The sequence below is a fragment of the Zonotrichia leucophrys genome, chromosome 13, assembly GCF_028769735.1.
Source record: "Zonotrichia leucophrys gambelii isolate GWCS_2022_RI chromosome 13, RI_Zleu_2.0, whole genome shotgun sequence".
In the NCBI taxonomy this organism is placed as follows: Eukaryota; Metazoa; Chordata; class Aves; order Passeriformes; family Passerellidae; genus Zonotrichia; species Zonotrichia leucophrys.
The window spans coordinates 11,454,991-11,479,340 of NC_088183.1; the positions used below are offsets into that span (position 1 = coordinate 11,454,991).

General features: G+C 38.7%; 1 long non-coding RNA gene across 4 annotated transcripts in view; it reads right to left on the bottom strand.

Annotated features, from left to right (window-relative positions):
- Positions 1 to 24,350, bottom strand: part of LOC135453858 (uncharacterized) — a 54,669-nt gene that overhangs the window by 14,420 nt on the left and 15,899 nt on the right. The gene's annotated exons all lie outside the window — the stretch shown is intronic.

Here is a 24,350-nt window from a genome sequence, read left to right on the forward strand (position 1 = left end):
TTCTATGAAAAGGAGCTGTAGTTCTATCCTGTTTTAACCCTTTCATATAAAAGATAAGGGATTATTTCTTAATTATTTTTAATTTCATTCTCATCTTTGGGATGACACTTCTAAAGAATGAGATACAAGACAAAAAAGGAAATATAAGCTATTTTTGTGTGCTTTAGCTGTTTGGTTACCACAATGTAACTTTGTTGAAAGTCACCATTAAAGTACAACCAGACTAATAACAAGACATTTCTTGGCAGGATCTAGAAATGGAGGACTGGAATTTCAGGGAGTTTTCAAGGTCTAAAGCTGAATAGACAGAAAGATGCAGCTGCCCATCAGGCTGAATGCAAGCCCCCAGCTCCAGGGAACTTCCTGGAAGCAGGCCTTGATTACCAGTTAAGGAACAGCTTTTTATCAGCTGATTCTACTGAATTGCCTGTAGCAAACTCCCTAGAAATGTTTTCTAGAGCCAAAGAGCTGCCAGCACATTCAGAGTCTAAAGGCAATAATATTTTGCCTCAACACAAACAGTCACAGAATTCCTTTATTCACCCTTCATCTCCATGAGCCTTCTCAGGAATGTAGTTAGGAAACACATGCCAAAATCAAACCAAACCCAAGTCCAAATTATTGCAAGTGTAATGGACATTGGGAGGAGTCAGAAGCACACAAAGTTTTGTATGAAGCTAAATAAAAATTAAGGATTCCATCCTATCTTGAAATTTCAGTATGATAAAATTAACCAGAAACATGAAATAATGCACAGATTCAGGATATTCAGGGGCATTTCCTTTGTCTACACAAACATCTTAATCCCTGTGAGAAAATATTTACAGGCTGACTAATTGATTCCAGTAAGTCACCAACTCTTTTACTGCTACCATGACCGTTTTAACTGTTTGAAGGCCTTGCTCCAGCTGTTCTCCTCCTATTTCTAGAGCTTTTACAAGTGTGGTAGCTGGAGTGATCATGGGAAATCCTTTTTGCACACCTAGTTCTCTAACTTTGAAGGGCTTAAATGGAACAATTTAAGGATTCTACTCAATAATAAATATTGTTTGTACATAAATGTCACATTTGCTATTTGCTTTTTCTGACTGGCTGCAGGCTGGCACACTTGGATGTATTTGTAAGTGCATGGAATTCTATCTACATTTTGCTTTCAAACTAAAGTGGTGAAAAATTTTCCTATTTTCAGCCTTTTTATACTGTTCTAAGAAAAAATTAAACTATGGATACCGGGCAAATATTTTATAATTTGTAAATACATCTTATTTTGAAAAAAGCAAATTATGCAGTAGGGACCCAGAAATTATTTTTTAGAATAACTATACTCACTCTTGCTTCACTGACTACTTTCTATTTTGAGTACATTAATATCTGTAAGAGTTTCCTGAGTATTTTAAAACTGGTTTATGCACAATATGAAAATTTTTAAAAGCTATGATAAAACATGTGACACTAAAGGAGCTAAATTTTGTATCTGGTCTTTGCTTAATAGAATTCTGAATACTAATTTTACAGCAGATGCAGAGAGTTACTAAACAGTGACTATTTCCTTGAAATGTAGTATTTCAGTGTACAAAATGGTGGTAACTTCCCAATTAGGAAGCTGTATCATCATCTTAAAATTGTTTTAGTAGCTCTTGGTGTTTAAAAATACATCAGCACAAAGACTGCTTATCTTTTGTCTCCAAAGAGCTTTTTCTGTGGATATGACAGAGAAGAGTGGGTTCTCCTCAGCTTTTTGAATGCTAGGATGGGAATGTGTATTTTTCCTGTTACATACTTTGTAGAGACACAAGTGTAATCAATAATGTTAATAATGGCAAGTTATATCTTAGGATAAATGCAATTACTTACAATTAATGTCACTTCTTAACAATCCTGGTTATGGTCAAACACTAATCAACCAAGCAAGACAGTAAAAGAGCAGAGAAATAGAAAAAGGTTATATAAATATATGTGTATATTTCTGTATGCATATATACATATGTATTTCTGTAGAAAATATAAATAATAAAGAAATCATACCATAATAAAGAGTATATCTTTCTTTCTGTATCACAAATTGAAAGGAAATTGAGGGATATGGGTTTTTCCAGTATTTTTGACTGTAATGCAATAGGAAGAGCAGAAGCTATGGGTGCTCTAAGATTGGAATTCCTGTGTGTGAAACAGGGCTCTGTGGGGAGGAGATGTGCAATTTCATTGAGCCATTGCACTCTGATGCACACTATTCACCACCAACTTCCCTTAATATGGATCTTGGTTAAAAGGGTGCTCTGGTTTCAGCCCACACAAAGTGACCAAATCTAGTTTACATTCAGTTTTAGCCTGTTCTGCTTGATCAGAAGTTCAAGAAAAAGCATAACTATGAACAACAATACAGAATTCTTTCATAGTAAATTAGAATCTGTGATTGCATATAAATCTTTGTTATTCTTCATCTGGGCTCTATCCCTCCTCCCCCATTTTTTTTTTCATAATTTCTAAGCCAAATGAGAACCCAGCAGTTTTAAGACATAGAAATTATGCAATGGCACACTAGATCAGCCTTGAGATCATCCACTCCTGTTCAAAGGGTTGTCCTCCCCAGCAGCTAAAACAGGAGCTGCATAAACCCCAGAAATGTGAAGAAAATATCCTGATACAGGGAACTGTCCAGTGTTTTGATATTTTGATGCTACCTGTCAGGTAACAAACTCAAGGCCTTTCTCTCATACGCAAATAAAATTCAGAGGTGACTTTGTCATTGCTTAGTTCATTACATTTTTGGTTCTCTTCCAGTTCATGACAAGAGCAGCATTCCTCATCTGGCTTCTCTAATGAATTCATTCTTGCAGGATTTTCCTCTAATTGGTAATCAATCAAGGCCTTTCAACTCTCTGCATAAATGATGTCTGTCACCTGGCTTTATGGAGAAATCTGTGAAGGAAAAAGTCCTTATCCACACTCAGAATGGGTAGGGATTGAGAAGTAAACAGTTGAGTTCTGCATCACTGCTTCAGTGAAATCATCCCTGAGCCAGGCCTGGAGTGGTGCTTGTGCACACAGAATGAACTCTGCAGCTCATTTCCAGGCAGCACTTGGGTACAGCCCACAGCAGCTCAGAAAAGTGTATTGGAAGTACAAGTTGGTGACAGAGCACAAATGAGACTCAGCCATGCTTTGAGATATGAGTCATCAACCAGAAAGTTTTACCAAGAGAAATGAAGGAATTCAAAGAAACCAAAGCATCTCCACAATTGTCAAGTAGGAAAGGGAATTCCATACTTATTGGGAATCCTTAAAGAACAAACAAATAAACAAAAAACTGACCAAACAAATTCTTACTCCTGCCCAAAACCAAATTATATGTGACTTTCCAATCACATTTAGGGAAAACCCCAAACCCATGCATTTAATGTAGTTCAATAAAAGCAGGACAATACAAGGCATCGGGGAATCCCGTAAACCCTGTAACATGCATCTGTACTGAATCACTTTGCAGCACACTTGGCTGGTTCTCAAAAGAGTCATTAGTTCATGAAAACAGGATCTGGCCTCAGTTATGACTAGACTATTTTAACCTCCATAAATAAGAGTAATTTCTAATAGTTTAAAGGTATTAAATTCTTTACATGCCTTAAGGAGCCAATAAACCTCCTCCAGGCCATATATAGTTACATATTTAAATATTAAAGCAAAGATTTTTCTCCCCACCTCATACCTGCTTTTTTTATAATAACATCTTCATGGAGCAGATAAAAATATTTCATAAAAATATTTCATTAAAATATTTTATAATTTGAAACTAAATAAAACTAATAAAGGAATAATTATTCCTGTTATTCCTGTACATTGAAAAAAGAGCTAGAAAGTATCAATTGTTAGAAGCTGACTTTCCTAAGGACTACAAACTCTGTGCCCTCATGTAAACTAGATGGAGTAATTATTTGAATTAATGCAAATGTATCCTTAAATTCTGTATTAAAAATTCCCATTATAGTACTTTTTATAAAGAGTGAAAACAAGAAACCCAGGCCATTGTTTATGCCCCCTATGAAGCCAGCATGAGGAGATTATAACAGTGAACAATGGACAAAACCCTCATAGGTGCAGGAAGTTAAAAGCCAGAACCACCACACAAACACAGAGTCTTTATAAGAAGCTCTACATAGAGTGGACCTATTTGTACTTCTCTTCTGCAGATTTTATAGCAGAAATTCACTTTTTATGTTTGAGATCTGTTCATTAACAGCTCATTATAGAGTAGTCACAGGAGTATTATTGTGTGCTTGGAAAAAATTAAAATCACCAGGTAAATGTGCTCTACTCAGGACCAATAAAGAACAAACACAGCTAAGTGATCTTGTAATTCCAGCTGCACTACAAGTTAAGATCCACATGACTGAAAGCCTGCCTTTATTTTAAGACTGGAAAGTAATTTATTCACTCACAAGGCATCATCCCTTTGTGGGCTGATTGTGGAGTCACCAATTTTATAAGTGAACACCTCAATGTTCTGAAATCACCAGGAAAATATCCAGGTCAGTGATGTGCAAGCTAAGACTTTTTCTCCCTGTAAGTTCCATTTGAAGGTGCAGCAATCTCAAAACATCTCCCATGATACCCCTTGCAAGGAAAAAATAGTTTCTGGAGTTGTTAATGGGAAAAGAATCACTGGAAGCTGTTCTGATTTTAGTACTAAAAGGAGAAGGCAAAACTGGACTTTGTTATTCTACATTCTGCAAAGGAGAGTTTGCTCATTGAGATTATTAAAATAAATGTCCTTTGTGATGGTCTCCAAAAAGGAACACTGACAATTACAGACAAATTAAAACTTACATTTACCATCTGAGCTATATTCATTATTGCCCACACTAACATTTCCTAAAGGGCTGAGAAGATGGAAAAGATTTTTGCATGATAACAGAGAAAACGAGGAGCAAAGAGCTATTTTTTATGGTGGTGAAGGACAGGGAGCCTTGTAGTTCCTTCACATCACTGGAGCAGCAGAAATGAAATAACACTTGGACCTGAGTGCAGTGCAAGCACGTGCTGCCAAGTGTTCTTGCACTGACATGTCATTGCCCATGGAAGCCAAGGTGTCACATGAAAATTAGCATCAACAAGGTAAGCAGAAAGCACTCAAGTCAGCACAACTCTGCTTGACATTGCTCTCAAAGAAAAACATTTCATTCTAGAGACAGTAAAAAATTTCCTCGGAAATTATCAGTGCACATCTTTCCTCTGTCAGTTCTCATTTTATCCTGCATTCTTTTCTAGGCAGTTTAATGAAAACTGGAGAGGTTAGGCCGGCCTGTGGTGGCCAGGAGTGACACCACAGATGTGTCACTTCCTCTGAGGCCATTTTTAATACAAATGCATGTCCTTCTGTCTAGGAGGAATTGTGAGTAATGTTTTTATTTCTGTGAAATCACATGCAAAACCTGTTTGGATCTGCATGACAGGTCTGCACCAAGGGTGCTGGATGGATTCTCCAGTAGGGGAAAGAAAAAAAAAGGGCTGAGGATCAAACACACAGGAGAAGTTCTTGAACTAGAGAGCTTAAATTAGAACTGGACAGAGAAATGTGTCTTCCTTCCCTCCCTGGGAGATTTTGATCAGCACAGATTAAATCAGAGCATTCATTTAAATTGGGATTTTATTAAAATCAAAACATTGGTTATCAAAATTGTTTCTTTTGTTCATTTTAATGCTCCTGGCTAAAATTGTTTAGGTTTGGGTCCAAAGTGTATCATCATCCCCACCACACCTTCCCTAAAGATGCTGCATAATTTTTCACTAAAAAAATCCTGAAAACATTCTCTAGTGAACAAAAATTTTGCTTGTTGAAGAGACCAATTTTCCATTCAAAAACAATATCACCAGAAATGGATCAGAATTTAGTTATCTATAATTCATCCCAGAGGCAAGAGATTTGGGAAAGTAAAAAAGTGACATTCAAGGAAGTTGCTTCTTTCCTAATGATGGTACAGGGATCACTTCATAGCAGAATTAATGAGAAAGTGCAGGACACACATCCAGAATACTATTCCTGGGATGGCATGCCCTTCATTATGAAGAAATTCAGAGGGTTGCAACTCCTTTAATTTGAGACAGCAATTCCTGCTGCAAATGTAAAGATGAAACAAAGAAAATGGCAGGACTCTCACCACCCAATGCCATCCCCACTCAGCAGAGCCAGGTAAAAATGTAAAACTCCATGTAAAAATGAAGTAAAATGCATGTAAAAATGCAGTGGAATCTAGAGGAAGAGCCCACATGGACCAAGAGGAGTGTGGCAGCCTCCCCAGACTTTTCCAAGATACAAAATACAGTCAAGGGTGTCAGGAGACTTTGAAAGGGACACAAACTGAATGAACAAAGCACCACGAATGTGCCAGCAATGTAATCTGCTCAATCTGTGGGTACGAGGAGGAGGTGAGGACAGTCGTGCACAGCAGTGGGGAGTTGTGACCTAATTCCAGAGAATGGTTATAGCCTGATTTAGGCAGCCAAAGGTCTTCTGTTCCAGACACTCCCTGACAGGGACCCAAGGCCTCATCACTGGTGATGAGCTGCTGCTAGCTGGGACAAACTGGGACTCTGATTCTCTCCTAACTGTGAAATCAAGCAGCCTCAGCTATTTCTGTCATCAAACTAGCTGGCTGAGTCTGCCAAAAAAGGGTTTTTTGTGTCCAGGAATGTTCCAGATCTGTGAAACTAACTGGTTCACAGATTCCTTGCTTGCTGAATCTCACAGGGGTTTTTGAATTTGTTTGTTTTCCACTTCATTCCAATAAAAATGATGGAAAGAGCAGCAAACTCCATTGTAACCCACTGAGGTGTATGGAATGGGCATTGCTGTGGCTTTATAACAAGGCTGTCCCATCACCCACTGTCATCCACTCAAGGCCACGGCAGTCAGTCTCAGCATTCCCTCCTCATTTCTGCCAATGTGGTTCCCACAATCTCAGTCTCATTATCTAAAGTAGCACTCAAGAATTTTCTTCCAAAATATGAAGACTTTCATAATGCCAAAACCCCAAACTTGCTTTGTACAACTCCTTCATCTCTTTTTTTCACATTATAGTCTTTGTACATGTGGCTGAGTAATACAAATCATTGCTTTCTGACATTTTTGTCAACTGCTGAATAAATAAACATTATTCATGAATGTTTATTTATTACTGCTGAACCAGCTCTAGAAATAGTGAAATAATATTCACTAAGTTGTTTTAGTGTACCTTTTATTTTCATAAACCAAATAATTTGGGACTGTATTGTTTTTTAATCCAATGTGCTATGTTCATTTTAAGGACAGTGTACTCTGGTTAGATTTTCATAAATGCCTTCCCACAAGGAAGCTGGACTAGCACATCTCCTGATAGCTATTGAAAAGATAGAAAGAAAGTATTCTAAAGGCAGACAAGTGATCATCCTACATCCCATAGTCCTTTTTGGGTACACAATTCAGTTAAATCATTAGGTTATTCTAAATGCTGTGTTTTTACAAAACCATGAAGGTACATATACTGGGACAGGCCAAATTGAGAGCAATTTGAGATATTAAACATTTCATTACCTTACCACTAATTTAATGCCAATTCACATCCAAGGCTATGAACATGGTTTTAATAGTACATATTTGTCACATAAACAGTGGTTTATGCCCACCTTAGAGTGAAAGGCTTAGGAAAAGACAGATTATCTCTGTTTTTATTTAAATACAGCATTATTTTCCATGAGCACAGTGACATAAGCCCATAATTTTTTATGACACATACAACATGGAAAAAATTATCATCATAATTTAATCTCTATCACAATTTAACTGCTAAAACCTGAATTATCTGCTGCTAAAAACTGTAGGAAATGGCACTTCTGATACTGCCAGTCAGTGAACTTTTCTTCATTAACACCACACCCCCTCAGTTTTCATGTTCTTACAGTCCTTTAAGCAAGTTCTAAATAGGAGAGAGGCAACTTAAAAGAGTGAAAATATTTCAAGTTTTCATGAAAAAGGCCAAGGCCACTCACAAATCCCCAAATTCCAAACAAATGCCTGTTCAATGCACAACTCTTTACAGAAAGGAAACCCTCTGTGCAAGTCCCTTCATGATTGCATCCAAATACAGATATTTATAGTAAATCAAAATTAATTCACTGTTACAAAACCTTGTACTAGACTCCCATCAAGTTGATGCTGTCACTTTGTCTTAAAAAATATTTTGCAAATGACTCAAAGCTACTTTTTCATAATAGTTTCTTCAAGAGTTCATTTCTACCTTTCACTATTAAATGTTTTGATTGAAATTCTTATGAGGTCCCTGTAATTTATTGAATTTTATGTAACTTGTAGACCCACTTATGTTCATCTGGTGTTTCAGTGTAGGCAATTGAGTGCCCATAATGCTGGTTTATGAACAGAAATGCCAGGGTTTGCTGGAACCCAGACAGTATTTCAGGTCAATACCTTATTGAGTTGCTGCACTTAAGTAATAGAATAATGCAAGAGTTGTATGTATGTGCCAGTGAATGCACAGATTAATTAATCTCATGACAAAGTAATTATTCAGAAAATGTAGAATTTAAATGTCTCCAGTCAGAACAATGTAACAGACAAATATGCTGAGAAGCCTCTAAACATCTTGTCATGCAACAGATGGATTAACAATTGCAATTAAACTCTCCAGTACTATTTCTCTAAATAGTATCTATGTAAAAAGTGCAGACTAATCTGTGGTGAACAGGAAGAAGAGAAAAGAGCTGGGAGTTGCTTTTCAAAACTGAGAAAAAAATTGAATGCCCAAAATCTTTTGCTGAAAAAAAACCCCTACCTAAATTCTTACAGATTGTCAGAAACATATCTGTAAATTTTAAATATACCAGGGCTATCTGATTTTATTGCTGTGGTTGTATGTTATGTAATGTAGGATATAAAAATGCATTCAAGTACATCATGAAGCGCTGATGAGTCAAAAGTTCAGCACTAAGCCAGCATCTGATTTTCAGTCTAGTTCAGCTCCCGGTCTGCTATCAAATCAGATTGAGATAAACTGGGGCTAAATAACACCCATTAACTTTGCTTGGTCTCTTTATGACCAGTATTTTCTCTCTGGAAATATTTAGAGAAATTTTAAAATGGAGTTGTCATTTTTGTACTGCTAAGAGCAAAGTGGTTCCCTTCAGAAAGTGCCTTGGGTAACTCTCTGGCTGCAAATGTCACTTTGAGGAAGGTCTGAGCAAACATTTCTTTAAAGTGTCTTTTACATCTTGTTTCTATCTACTTGGCATCCATTTTGCACATTTGTTAACCCAACTGCTTGATCCTTTAGATGTATTTGTCATTGTAGAGAAAGCAGTTTTGTGTCTCATCTATCAGCTCTTCAGGCTGGGTTTATTATCCTAGTTAAAATATGAGTACCATGACAGATTAAACCTGCAGCTCATTACTAAGCAAAAACAGTTCTAGCAAGCCTAATTTAATAGCAAAAAGGAAGTTTCTTTTCCTTCTTAGCCTGTTAAATTGCTATATAGCCTTTGTGGTGATACTTTCTAAGTGTAGATATATGTATAATGAAGTCACTTAAATTGTGAAGCTTTTTGGACACATTTTTCATGCTTCTGTTTAGGTACACCTAAAACATCCCTCCAGTGCAAATAACCTGGCAAAACATTAATTTCCTGCAGCCATTATTATTATTACCTTCTATTTCTTCACCTTTAAGCATAACTGACAAGTGGCACACTTCACCCCCAGTTTGGGGGCATATGGACAGTAAAAATAGAATATTTTCACAGTAATTTCTCAAGTTTTGCTTGAGTATAAGGCCAAGAAGAGGCAGAAAATGAAGGGAGGATGAGGGCATCATCATATACACAAAATGAAAACAACAAAACAAATCCAACAAAAATCAAAACCACCAAATCCAGATAGGTCAAATTCATGGAAGTCTGATCACTGGCATTAGAGAATAACCACTTATTTTGCCATCTCATATAATGTTTCTGTAGGGTGAAATTCCCTACCACTGCAGGAATGGAGCAGGCAATGAACTCTATGATAATCCTAAACTAACCATGAAGACCCCCTTGGCAGCATTGTTCTGCTATTTGGAATGAGAGAAAAATAAAAGAAGGTACAAAATACAGAATATATATATATATATATACAATCAGCTCATATTCAAAATTTCCCAGCCAAAGAAATGCTGTTTGAGAAAATAATTCTCAAGCAATTCAGGTTACTAAACTTTACAGGTTTTTGTGGAGGGAACAGTGTTCCTGCTTTAGGCTTGTTGGTCTTACATTTCCATCTCATTACTTCCTTGCAAATTGTGCAAAATTTGGAGTTGCCTACTAGCAGCCAAAAGCTGGTATCAAAGCCCTGCTTTAATTAACAGAAAACTGTACACAGGGCTCAGGGGCTTCACTCATTTTGCTAAATGGAGAAATTGACAGAGGTACTTGTTAATATGAGAAGATAATTATGGAAACTCATATATAAACATACCTTTCACAGAAATTTTCACTTTGTGGCCTTATTAAAAGTGCTCAGTACTATTGCCAGCAAAGACATGCTAAGCCTGAGGGGTGAGTGGAGAGCATCTCTCTGCTGGTTCCATTCAGCACTTCTGAGAGTTAACCACTGAATTTTTCAAGGGTTAGAAGAAGAAAATTTAATTTGTATGTTGATAAATAAATTTTTACATTTAATGTAACATATCCCACTTTCATGGTGGCTTCAGCAATGTCAAATCCCCCTCATTTATTTTCATGGAGCATGAGAACTCCATATGGAAGTTTGGAAGACGCTGGCTCTATAACTCACTGTCTTGATTCCAAAAGCACAAGGAGAATTGTGAGAGTTTTCAAAACTAAATTCTGCATGCCATTGAATTCCTTTTAATTATAATCTCTCACCATCTGATTTACTTCCACCTGATGCAGCTTTCATTTTCTAATTCTAAACACCTGCACTTGTATTAAGCATTTTTAAGATGAAACTATTAATGTGAATGTAATGTTCCATGCAAGATTGTGTATTAAATGTATGTATTAAATATAACAGCAGTTTGAACATATTGTAATGACAGGCAGTACCAAATGCAGCAGCTTCTGGTCATAGGAGTTCACCTTCAGTTGTGAATTATTTACTATAACAAAATAAAACATAATTGTTTGCTTTGCAATTCAGATTCCACTGGCTGCTTGTTTCAAAAGAAAACGGAATTGTTCTCTGATTTGTGGTCTCTACCTTTATAATGGTTGTAGTCTTAGTGTGGATTTACATACCCCCCTGCTTCCCCCCAAGCCAATAAACTAATGTTTGTTCTATGCTTCTTGATTAAAATAAGAAAAAAAACACATTGTGCTGATGAACATCTGTTCAAGACAGTTAAATGCAGATTCATGTTTATTGTTTAATTTGCTGGGTGGGCTCAACATCACTGAATTCTCTGCCCATGGGAATTCTACACCTATTGATATTCAAATAGGCTGCATTGTTCACCCCTCACCCAGTCTGCACATCCAAATATTGACAATTTTCTTCCACCACTGCCACACCTGTAGCTGCCATGAATAAGAATAAGCAACGTCCTTTGGAAAAAGGCATTGATTATGTCTATAAATAGGGTGAAGAAATGCAAATTAGGATCCATTCTGGAAACAAGGGGCTTTCTGAGCATAAAACCTGAAAGATTTGCGTCCAAAGTGCCAGACAATTTTCACTAATATCTTTAAAGAATGCTTAAAATTAGAGCCATCATTTAAAAAAGTCCAGTTTTACAACATAATTATTTTTAGTAATAGATTTTTTCAGAAGACTTTTCAAGATAAACTACTTAATTTTCCATAATTCCTGTGAGATGAATGCAAATGTAGTGGGTTTAGGGGTTTTTTTGTGGGTTTTTGGTGTTCTTTAGGTTTTTTTAGCTGATGAGAAAACAAAGATGACAGGGTCACCAGCTCAATATGACAGTCAGCATCCTATGCCCTGGAAAATTCTAATACTTAATAATTTAAGGTTGTGTATACATCTCAGATGACACAAGACATTCAAAATTACAGATCTCAATGCAATTTTCCAAGGTGTGATGAGTCAAGACAGAAAAGAAATGAGGATTCATCACTTCCCTCCTCTGTGGCACCAATGGACTCACAATAACCACACAAGGAACTCCAAGGGTTGTACCATTGCAAAATAAAACATTCTGCAGAAAAGTAAAGTCCACCTGCTCCTCTTTTAGCTGGAATTTTCCAACTCTCTTTTGTGCATTCAGCAAAAACTGAATTCTGGTTTTAAGGAAGCAAAGGATTGCAGACACCTAGCAAATAGGTGGATTTGCTCCAACATTTAAAGAAGTGAAGAGCTAACACACAATTTCCTCAGCCAAAGTCCCAACTCAGGTATAGCAGTGAGGACCCAATTTTCACCCCAAGGAACACCAGTTAAATAGTGAAGTTTCCAGTAAATGCACTAAACTCTATTGAGGACATTTCTATGCTGATACAGTAAAAATTCCCACATATGACCTTGAGAAGTTCATGATTTCTCCGGAATTTACATCTGGGAAATCCTCACAGTAATGATTTCTGTCTCCCCTACATACACTGCAGACTCTTCAAATCAGGGTCTCTGCCTTCTTATGTTTATTTCACCAAAAATTCCCAATTAGCACCAACCCATCATTTCTCTCTGAGTTTCCCTAATATATAAATATACTAAGAATTATTTGAGTATTCTAAATCATGCAAGTCAATGTCAGGAGACATTTTATCTTGTTAAACAGAATGTCAGGAGCCTCTTCATCCCACTTATTCTGCAATTGGTGAACATTCATCCACCTCACTGTGGGTAGAAACACCTCTCACTTTCAGAAGATATGATATTTTTATGCACACACTTATATGCAGCTGTTATTAAGAATGCAGTCACATCATTTTTTATTCTAATAGTGGGAGTACATAATCAGTTCAAGTGCTTCACTACTAAGGAGAATTCAAGACAAATTATAAGTCATAGATAATTACTATTAATAGAAAATATGCCTCAAGGAGAATGGAGTTATTAGATAAACATCATTGCAGTGCTTAGTAGCTTGGGAGTGGATAAAAAGAAAGGAGAATGACTTGCTCTGGGATTCCTCCACCCTGTAATAGTTGAAAGGATATTTTTTTTTAGAATCCTTTCTGTTCCTAGTCACATAAATGCAGATTTCCTTCAGGAGGCATGAGGAGCTCCAGAGGTGCCATTTTGGAGCAGGGCAGCATTGGGTACCTGCTGTGGGAATTGTCCCAGCTCCTCGGCCAGAGCAAAGGCTCTCGGACACTGCTGCCCCAAGGATCACAGCAGCACTGCTAGAAACAGGAATTACCTATCAAAACCAAGATTTCATCTACATGACCTGGCTGCTTTAATTTGAATTTCCATAGAGGTGACACATTTTGCTGCTTTTTGCCTGTACTGGATGAAATGTTTCCAAGCTTTCTCCTCTTTACCTCTTCTGAAATTTCTTATAAATGTTTTGTCCCTCCTTTTCTGCCCACCCCAGAGGCTGGACAGGGTGTCCAACTGGGGCAGTTTAACAGCAGGGAGAGTATCCCTGTGGGATATTGCCCTGCACAAGGCTGCTGGAGGCAGAGAAGGAGCACTTAGGCAGCAGCAACATGAGAGCTGACATTAACACTGTCCTCTCGCTGTTTTGTGAGTGAAAAACAGTCTCCATGGGAGCTCCAGGAATCACAATCCACATATCTCTGCCTGTTTGAGCCTCTGACACATTCCATGTGAGTTCCCAGACACATTCTCAGCTTTTTTACCAGCACAGCACCACACAGACACAGACCTCCCCCGTTGGACGGAGCAGCAGAGCCCAGCCTGGCACGCTCGGATCCCCCTCTGTGTAAAGATGTCTCAGGACATCTGTGAGCTCAAGGGGGAGGCAGTGATGGCCCTCTCTGCCAGCTGGCTGAGGGGCAGCAGGGATGGCAGCTATGGAACAGCTGCTGCTCCACCTGCAAGAGCCATGGTGGCAAAGCTGCCTCCTGACCAGTGGGGGAAGAGACAAATGTATATTTTCTAATTATGCAATTGCACTCTCCTGCTTATTTTCCACTTGGGAAAGCAGAGAAAATTGGCACAACTGGAAGTTTTGCTTACTAAGGCACACATGGAATCAGCATCACATACTAGAAACAATAGTCAAACAATTCTCAACCTCTAATCACAGTAATGACAAGAGTTATGACATCAAGTGATTTGATGCACAGAAACTCAGCAGTGGTGTAATAGCAAAGAAATGACATGAGGAAGTATTTGAAGCCAAAGTTTAGGTTTCATTATACATATACATCTGTGACCATGTTCACAAGGGTCTTAGGATGAGGGAAGAGATGAGGATCTGACTCCACGTTTCAGAAGGCTTGATTTATTATTTTATGATATATATTATATTAAAACTATACTAAAAGAATAGAAAAAAGGATTTCCTCAGAAGGCTGGCTAAGAATAGAAAAAGAAAGAATGATAACAAAAGCTTGTGTCTCCGACAGAGTCTGAGCCAGCTGACTGTGATTGGCCATTAATTAGAAACAACCCCATGACACCAATCACAGATGCACCTGTTGCATTCCACAGCAGCAGATAACCATTGTTTACATTTTGTTACTGAGGCCTCTCAGCTCCTCAGGAGGAAAAAATCCTAAGGAAAGGATTTTTCATAAAAGATGTCTGTTACATAAATGTTTCCTTTACAAGTCACAGCAATCAGAATTTGTCTTTGAGACACTTGAGAGAAGAGTTAGTTCATGAATCCAGGAACCTAGGGAACATTATTTATTCATTGGAGCTGTGCCAGAGCAGCCCTGTGGCCATCACTGGCCACACACACACCTGGATGGAGATCTGTGCTGTGCACAGCTCAGCAATTTGTGCCTGACATCACTGCAAGGTTCACAAACAGGTACTCAGAGTAGAACCTGTAACAGCTGCTTTTGGTATTGACTGCACAAATATTCTCCACCAAAATGCAGTGTATTTAGAGCCCTTTATTGCAGTTTTGGACTGTAAAATACTTTGTACAAATATAAAGTAGGAAAGTGTGACAAAGACTTAGGCAGCTTCAGCAATTCTGAGTTTTCATACTGCTTTCTGACTCACTGAGTGCCACCCTAAAATTCTCAGCTGCTCATTCCTAAAAGGCCTCATATGGAATAAAATGCTGTATCACACAGTAATAAGTTACCTGAATTTTCTCCTTTTAAATAAATATTTCTTTAAAAAGCAGGTTCTCAAATAAAGGAAAACCTCTAGAACAGAATCTTGGGCAAAAAAAACACAAAAGGAAAGCAAATAACTTTCTGCCAGCTCCTGGTGATAGAAGCCTGAACAATGTGAACAAGTAGAGAAAGCTGAAGGATCCCTGTTGAGAAAAAGCGAGGTGGAAATCGTTAGATAAGGATTTAATATTTCTGAATGACCCCCCTTTAAATCAGGGGGATGTCCAGCCCAATGCATCTTTGGAGCTGTGCCTGTCAGAAGCTCTCAGAAGGTTTTCCAGCTCTCACTGTTGATGTTTGGAGCTGTTGCCAAGGGAGGAGAGCTGACAATGAAGTGCTGTCATTAAAACCACAGAGCAAAACTCTTCTTTCAGGAAACAAGCACCAATGTAACATAAAAATAGTTACAGATATTCAGGATTGTTTTGGTGCTGCTTTATGTATATTTGGTTGGCTTTCTTAAAGAGGGGAGTATCTCTTCCAAATTTGATGTTTGAAAAGTACCCTCATAAGGCTGGCTAAAATTAGAGCGAATAGAATTAGAATAAACACAATTTCGTATTAGTTTTCATCTGCCATTATTTTCAGCTCTCCATTTAACTGTGGATGATCATGAACAAAATTTATTTCTCTTACTAATGATACAGTCCTCTTACTCTTTCATGTGGGATCACTCAGATTGAAACACACTAATGAGGCTTTCAGAGCTGAGCTCACATTTCCCATTTTCTTTGAGCATTGCTTCAGAAACAGATTTGCTATTCGTGGAAGTAGAGAAGATGAAAAATGAGCCCAGGGTGGGTCCAGGGGATGATCCTCAGGATGCACCAAGCAAGGATTGGGGGTGAGATGACGAAGGAGGCAGCGTGAGCAGCCTGCACCCTACAACATTCCAGCAGTACCCAAAGTTCTGTTTTTCAAAGGTGCTCACTGAGTGCTGACTCATTAATTCATACAGAATCAGGGAGGTGATGAGCCATGCAGGTCCTGGCTACACCAGAATAATTCAGTGTAAACACCACACTTCCAACAGGCTGGGAAGCAGAGAGACACCAGGAATGGGTAACAAAGAGTCTCCAGGAGTTCATTTGTATGCAGCAATAGCAAAGCTTGCTCAAACACAAAATAAAACTAAAACCCAGAACACTCACACAGATACATTTTTACTCCATAATTGGTTTTTGCTCAAGACAAACCAAAAGTTAGAATAATGACATCTTCTTTCGGTGGTATCCATAAGACAGCAGCAATAGATTTATTAATAACAAGCAAGCTATACCTGAATGTTTTAGGTTGGGAAGCTTTTTCTACTCTTATTTGTATACTGGAAATAGATTAAAAAACCTAGAATAGAGTGATTAGAAATCAAAAAACCTACAGAAACAGTAAAATAAAAAAAGATAATCAGAAACTTACACAGAAAAAGATTTAGAAGAATGCAGTTCTATAAAAGCGCAAAAAAAACCTGTGAATGTTAACAGGAAGGCAGGAAGAAAAAATGAATACTAAACATCATTTCAAACCCTTGAGAAGGTGATTTCAAAGGAAACAGGGAGATAAATGGATGACAACATGCATATTAATGAGCCCACAGCAATTCTCAATTACAGTTCATTATCATTAACCATTTGAAAAGTAAAAAGCAGATAAACAACTCAGTCTGCTCCAGCAGGAGTTGAAAATTGCCTGGCAAGAGATGCTTCCCTCTCAGGAATTCTAAGTTAAGGCAAAGAGAGTTTCTCTGGATGTAACCCTAAGGATTCCATTCAGATAATACAGGAAAACCTGGGGAAAGGGGAATTGAGTTGCATTATCCAGCAGACAGTACACAAGCCATGATATTCTGAACCCTTTGTTAAATGCATCCTCCCATGCTGGCCCGCAATAATAAGCTGTTCTGAGCACCAAGTTGGAGTGCAGCTCCCTTGGCCTTTCCACCTCCATTTAACCTTTCCATCTCTCACCCAGCCCAGCCCACTCTGAAACAATGCCCTGTCAGCAGCTCCCAGGGGCTGCTGATTGTGTTCCTGGGGCTCACCACGGTAGGAACCTTCCCTGAGCATTGCTGACTAAATACAGCTCCCATGCAACTGCACACATGCTGGGCATCTATTCACAGCACACACATCAGAGGTTCAAGGTCCAAAATTTCCTGCCTTGTAACTATAAAATGAATCACCTGCCTTGCTCAGATTGAGTTTTGGAAGGGACAAGGATATCAGAAGGGGGCAGGATTTAGAAACTAAAACAGTGAAGAGACTGGTAGAGAAACTTTGGGAGCCAAGGACTCCTGTTACTCACTGTAAAAAGTGTGCTCTGTTTGTCATACTGAGGTTTTAGAAACTCCTCCTCCTCTCAGGGCCTGTGACTGGCTGTTCTGGCAAACCTAAACCACCACAATCTCCTTGGAATGTCTAGAGTTGGATAATTTGCAGAATCCTGGAAGGATTTTGGTGACCTGCTGGAGCTGGAAATGAAGGAAGGGAGCTCAGCAGCTCCTTAGCTTCACCCTCCACCAACACAAGCAGGTTTGGGTCTTGGCAGTCTGGCACCAAGCACTTCATTTACAGGGCAGAGGAGGCTCCTAAAGGAAGATCCTGGAGCACCCTCCTACAAAATAACCAAGGGTTTGGCACCAGTGAAGAGATCCCCAGAGTGCTACCTTGGAGCCAGCCAACAGGAGGGCTGGAACTGTGCCTCCCCAGGGACCCTGGCAAGGCTTTGTGCCCTGAGGATGCTCTGGGTGTCCCTGTGTGGCACAGAGGATCCAGCTCCACCTCCCCAGCTGCAGCACCCACGAGGGGATGGGCACAAGCAGCAGCTCCCAGCCAAAACTTCATTAACAGTGTAATTTATGAACCTATTTTATCCATACTCGAAACCCATTTAATCTCTATTCAAAATTTATTCTTTCTATGCCAAACTTCATAAATAATCAATTTATAAGCTTTTTTCCACCAGACTTTTGACCACACAGAGATAGGAATCTGATGAGTGACAATTTCTGTTTCCATCAGAACAGATGTATTTATGCCCTAACTGTCCCTGTAAAAGTCAGCGACAAGAAAACAGTGGGGAATAACTTGGCAAAGAAAGAGAAGCCTTGCAGTAATTTGGTGTGAAAACCAGAGAGGATCAATGCAGAACTTATTTTCATTCTTTTACTTACTAAAGCTTATTTACAAACCTATAACTTTTGCTAAATTCTATGCATTCTTGATATTTTCCCTCTTTTGATGTTACAAAGTCTTCTGCTTTCATAGTTCCCTTTTAGACAAAATAGGAGGCTATTTTGCTAGCCTCTAAATTTTGTAAGAATATTCATAATTGGAGCTTGAAAGAAATTCATATCCTGCCACTGGGTCCTCAGTACAATAATTACAATGATTCCCTTGATGTGAGAAACGTTCATTTTAACTCTGTAAAGTAAGTTGCTTTAAACTTTTATTGCCATCATGCATCTAGTATAGAGGGAATAAAGCATCTTTTGAACACTAGACTATTACAATTTCTAGGAACATTTTATTTCTTAATCAAAAGCTGAGAGTTTGTGCAAACCATCAGAAATAGAAGTTGTTTGGGTTTGTTTAATGGGACTGTCTGATAGAGTTACCAGACAAAGAATTTGTTCTAAAGATCCATTTCTTTGAACATTACAACGTGGTTCTTGTTCTTTGTGGTGAAATCGGGCAACAATTTGGGTCTGTACAATACATATCTCATAATGCTTTTCTTACCAAAGCTGGTATTATTGTCCAGCCTTAGTCAGAATTTCAGAGCAAGTGCTAAGACTTGGAACAAAGGAGCAAATCTGTCATTTTGAAACCTTTTCACTAATGAAGTTAGCAGCCTTGATGCCCAGTTCTACACAAATACTTACAACACCTCTAAATGAGAATGATCCAAATTTCCAGCTTTTTAATAGAGTAAGCAGAAAACTGCATGTATGTAGTTGTTCAATATTTGCATTTGATCACTAAAATTTAGGAATTCTAACCTGATATTTTGAAAGCATTTGAGTATTTCTTGAAATAATTTTTTTAAACTTATTACACAGCAGCTTCTCTGTAGTACATAAATCAGATTTTGTTTTACTTTTTAATTTGGCGTTGCAATACTGCGGGATGCTTTCCCGTAAGAATAATTATTTCCCAAAGCAATTGAGATGTATGTGGTCAGTACAGGGTTTGAGAAAACAGAGCAGAAATAATTAATCTGGATAAAGAGCTTGCACTGTAACACTTGTCCATTTGTGCAGACATCCTTCAAACACTTAAACCAGAGTTAACCTGTTATAAACCCTTTGATGAGAAGGGCTCTAATGACATTTCTTTTAGCAATTAGCAGTACCTCTTCTGAATTCAAATGTGTTTAAGCAGGCAGGGCTGGCATAGAAATCAGGGAACAGACAAGCACAGAGTTACAAGACCTATTCAAATAAAATACTCATCTTTAAACTACCTCCCTATGCACCAAGTCCACCATGTTCACGTAGCAATTGATAAAAATGGTTTAAATTACTTTCTGAAGCAGAAATTTCTATATGGAATTAGGAGTTATCACCATTTTTTATTTGTTCTTTAAGCGACTTTCCACTTCACTTCCAGGAGACCTACACAAATTCACACAACTCACTGGCATCTCACAAAATTATGAAGTTTCATTTACTCTTCATTGCAGCAGTGTTATTTTCATGACTTCTGGCAGAGTGATGTGGAGAAACCACACAGCTTTTACCAAAGCCTCCACAGAACCCTTAACAACAGGTACTGTTCTCCTATTTCTAAAGTCACTATCATGTGTGGCATTAAGGAAAAAAAGGGAAAAAAAAGCCATCTATAATTTATTTCATATTCAATTCTTTTCCCTGCAGCTTTGATTAACAAAGTTCATTATTGACGGCATTTTCTGCTTTATTGCTAAATATTACAACCACTGTATTTTTTCATTTCAGAAGACATTTCAACATAACATTTACTATTGAAAATGTCTTGATGATGATCAAGCCAACAAAAGTTTCACCATTAATTTCAATAGGCATCAGCCTTCAAATTCATATTAAGAGATCTATTTTGCTGATGTGACAGTAAGCAATGTGATTAGGGGGGTATATTATCCACTGATCATTTCAATGCACAGCTATTGCAATAAAACATTGGGTTTAACTAAAAGCTTTGATGTCATCAGCATCCATGAAAATGGAGCATAACAAATGTGTGAATGGAGACCTCTCCAATCTGGAAGTTAATTTGCATGACATTATGACCTTGTTTGCATAGCAGAATATTAAAATATTCCTTTTAGCAAACACTGGCATTTTGAATACCCAGGAAATGCCATGCTGAGATCTTAATAGGTTATTAGTTATATTTCAGCTTCCCCAAATTTCTTCCAGATGGGTGTAATAAAATAAAAGAAATTCTTATTGTGAAAGGGTAGGATTTTTTCCCTTTAAACACCCAGAATAATGTTAACATATATTAAGAGACCAGTATTAATCTATTGTCAGTCCTCCCTGTTAATATTTCACTGTATTTTATAATAATACTTGCTATCATTTTCTGTAAGAATGTCTATTGTTCAGGATAAAATGATTTCCTTTATAAAAAGCTGAATTTCTCTTATTATTATATTTGTAATGAATGAACAGAAAGAAGTAAGGCAGGAATACAACTCATCCATCAGCACAAAATCTTCAGCGCTCAAGTAAGCAATAATGCCTTATTACCCTCAAAGACAACTGAAAGGAAAAAATAACCCTGGCTCACAGCCCTGGCCCTCAGTTACCACTTTGGGCTGCCTTTTCCAGCTGCTGAACCAAGAGCAGGCCCAGGGCTGCTCCAGGGAGAGCAGAGAAAGAGGAGCCTTGCACTGGCCAAGGAAAAGCTGAGCTGCTCCCAACGGTGGCGGCAGCTGCCAAATTCCCAAATGGATCCCTGCAGCCTCTGTCCCACCCCACCTCTGATGGGGACAGACTCGACTTCTCCAACAGGAAAGCCAACAAAGAGACAGCAGATGTACAATCACATTTAGTGATTGAGGTAAATGGTATTTCTAGGTACAAAAGTCTTTGTTATTCCTACGTACAAAAGTCTTTGTTATGAATGGAATCTAAGCTTCAGAAATATTTTCAGAAAGTATCACAAATCTCTCACTTCTATACATAATGTCACTGCACAAGCATATAGAACTTGTACTTGGGAACTCATCAGAAGATTCAGGATGAAAGATATTTTTCCTAAATGCCCAGCTCCCAGACTAGCTCTTTGGAAAGCATTCATTCAGAACACACTGAGAAGGAAAAAAAAAAGTTATATGCTTAAGTTAAGCATTCCAAACTGCCTCAAAAAGAGACATAAATAACTCAAAAGCAGGCAAAAGATTATCTAATGGCAGTCCACAGCTAGACTCCTCTTTTCATACAGAGCTATCTGCTCCTTCAAAAACAACCCAAGAACAGCTCTTGTTTTCTGGAAAATAGTACTTAAAAAACAGTCTGTTCTTTTCAAGAATTTAGAGGTGTAGAATATTCCAACTGATGGCCAAAATGTTCTTGTTTTTCTATTTAATCTTTTGCTTCTAGTCCCTCCAATTTATTAGCATGCTGCTATTAATGAAAACGGTTCAAAGCACTGTATGATTCTGTGATTAGCAAAACTGCAAGATCAGAGACAAGTGGAGTCAAAAACCAGGTGGGTCATTCCCAGTCCTTGGGTTGGAGGGGCATTCAGAATCCCAGGCAGGGACAGCCCCGGCCCAAGGGCAGGCTTAGCCCAACCCCTTCTGAGAAGGATTCACACATGGCTCAGACACGCAGGACACCAAGGGAGTATGGAAGCTCTGACGTCACACTTGTATGTCCAACTTATATCCCATGAGCTTTTCCAGATAAACAGGCATTTCATCTGCAGAACAAATATTAGCTGTATTCAGGGAAGGGGAACAGCATTTCACTCAGAAATGCAGAGGACAGGAATTGGAAGGGAAATCTAAAGCTCTTCTCAGAAAGCAGAGGTTCTGACAATGGGAGGACAGAGGCCCTAGACATTGTCAGGCTGCTGACAGAGCTGCAGGGCCATGCACCAGTCTCTCTGTTTCCCTTGTACTTATTTTCCCTGTTCTTTTTCTGCTGTGTTGTTCTTTCCCTGTGCTTGTTGCCTTTGCTGCTTTCTAGACTGCTTGGACAGTGTCCAGCTGCCAAGTGTCAAACCTATTTGAGTGTGAGATCTCCCCTTCCCTGGGGAAGGACAGAGCCTGGGCTTATATGGGCTGGTCCTCTGACCTTGATGTTAGAGAGACCATCTTGTGCTAATTGTATGGAAAAAATAGTTTTAAAAAGTATTCTTAAGTGACTTCATTTTCCCAAGGCTGACAATGCCACAGAATCCTCATGTCCATGTAGGACATGGAGCTGTCGTTCAAAGGCAAAACCCCATTTTATTCTGTATGGGCATAGAGATAAGTTCTGAAAGTGTTGAAGAAAATGATTGCCTGTAGCATGTGCCAGCAGGGCTGAGTTTCTGTAACCAATGTGATAAATCCAAAGCCCAGCTCTCCCCAGCACACAGGCATTGCCTTTGAGGAGTGCTGGGAGCACAGCAGGAGTGAGGCAGCGCTGGGGAGCCCTGGCTGGGTCTGAGCAAACACGAGGTGTGATTCACAGCAAACTCAAAGCCCTGCTTTCCCCAGCATCTCAGGAGAGCTGGAGACTCCATTGTGCCTGCTGTGTGCAGCACAAGGGACTGGGGGTGGCTGGGGGGACCCCGGTGTCAGCTCCTGCCATGCTCTGGGGACACTAAACAGTGCTCATCTCCCTAAGGGTATCCTCTGTGGAGTGTTATTGGGAAAATGCACCTCTGTACCACCTGAAATGAAGGAATGAAAGGTCAAAGAAAAATAAGTGGACTATTTTCCTTAGCAAAGGGGAAAAACCCCACCCTTAAATGGACACGGCATGCCATGGCTGCTTCAGGGCTGCTGTGCTCTGCAGTTCAAGCTCAGGCCACTGGATCCAGCCCAGCAAGTGGCATTCAGCTGCTGCTGCATTCTTAGTGGTACTGAAAAGGGGACTACTAACATATGCTGCTTCTGACTTCTGCAGCAATGTCTGAAAGAAAATAGCGAGACCTTTTTTGTGATTTTTAATGGAAGAAGACAGCTCAACTTGAAAAGGAAGGACTAGAGCAAATTTAGCCCAAAGACAATTTGAATAGGGACTACAGAATTTAAAGGTAAACTACAGAAAGGTCACTTAGTAAATTTTCAAGATTTGGGTACTTCATAAAGCCTCTGAGGTTTTGTAGACTACTGACCCAGCTACTTTCAGAGAAAAACACATTCTGATTGAATGCATGTTGAAAAGATACCTTGAGCAGAGTGCAATGTTATACTCTTTTATCAGTGACCTGAAAATGGAGTCTTGGCTGCTGCTTCCTGCAGTGCTGCTGAAAGCATTATGCCCACTTCTCATCAAAATGGGACAAACTAGATGGGCCATAAGGGCAGATAAGGCCTGGAGCAGTTTGTGTTGGGTTAGCAGGTATGGCCAGCATGCTTGGCTTAGTAATGTTCTACACAGAGCCCAGGAACTTTACAAATAAACCAGCTTTTTCTTTTCTTTTTTCATAAGAAGAAAAGAATGAAATACTGAAACCATAAATTCTGCAGAACGACACAAATAACTTGAAAAGTTTTGGCTACACGAATCTGTAAATCAGAAAAATCAGTCACAAACATATGATTTAACTCCATGCGAAATAGATGTAGATTTAACTTCATGCAGAAATATAACTTCATGCATTTAGTAGGAGAGATTACCATTTCCTCTCAGGAAAAAAAAACCAAAAACAAACCATCAAAATTTCTGTTTTGATGGTTTTCTGCAGACAGCATAGTCGAGACTGGTAGCAATGAAAGAATTTGTTTTTCCTTTAGCAGCAGATGAAGGAGCTGCTTGACAGGATTTTGTTTTAGAGAACAAAATATGAACATCCTTATTTTTACTGTGCAGATATTTAGTTCCTTCTGCTGGGCAATCCAGTCATCCACTTACCCAATCCTGTCTATAGGTAATCCTACAACCTGTG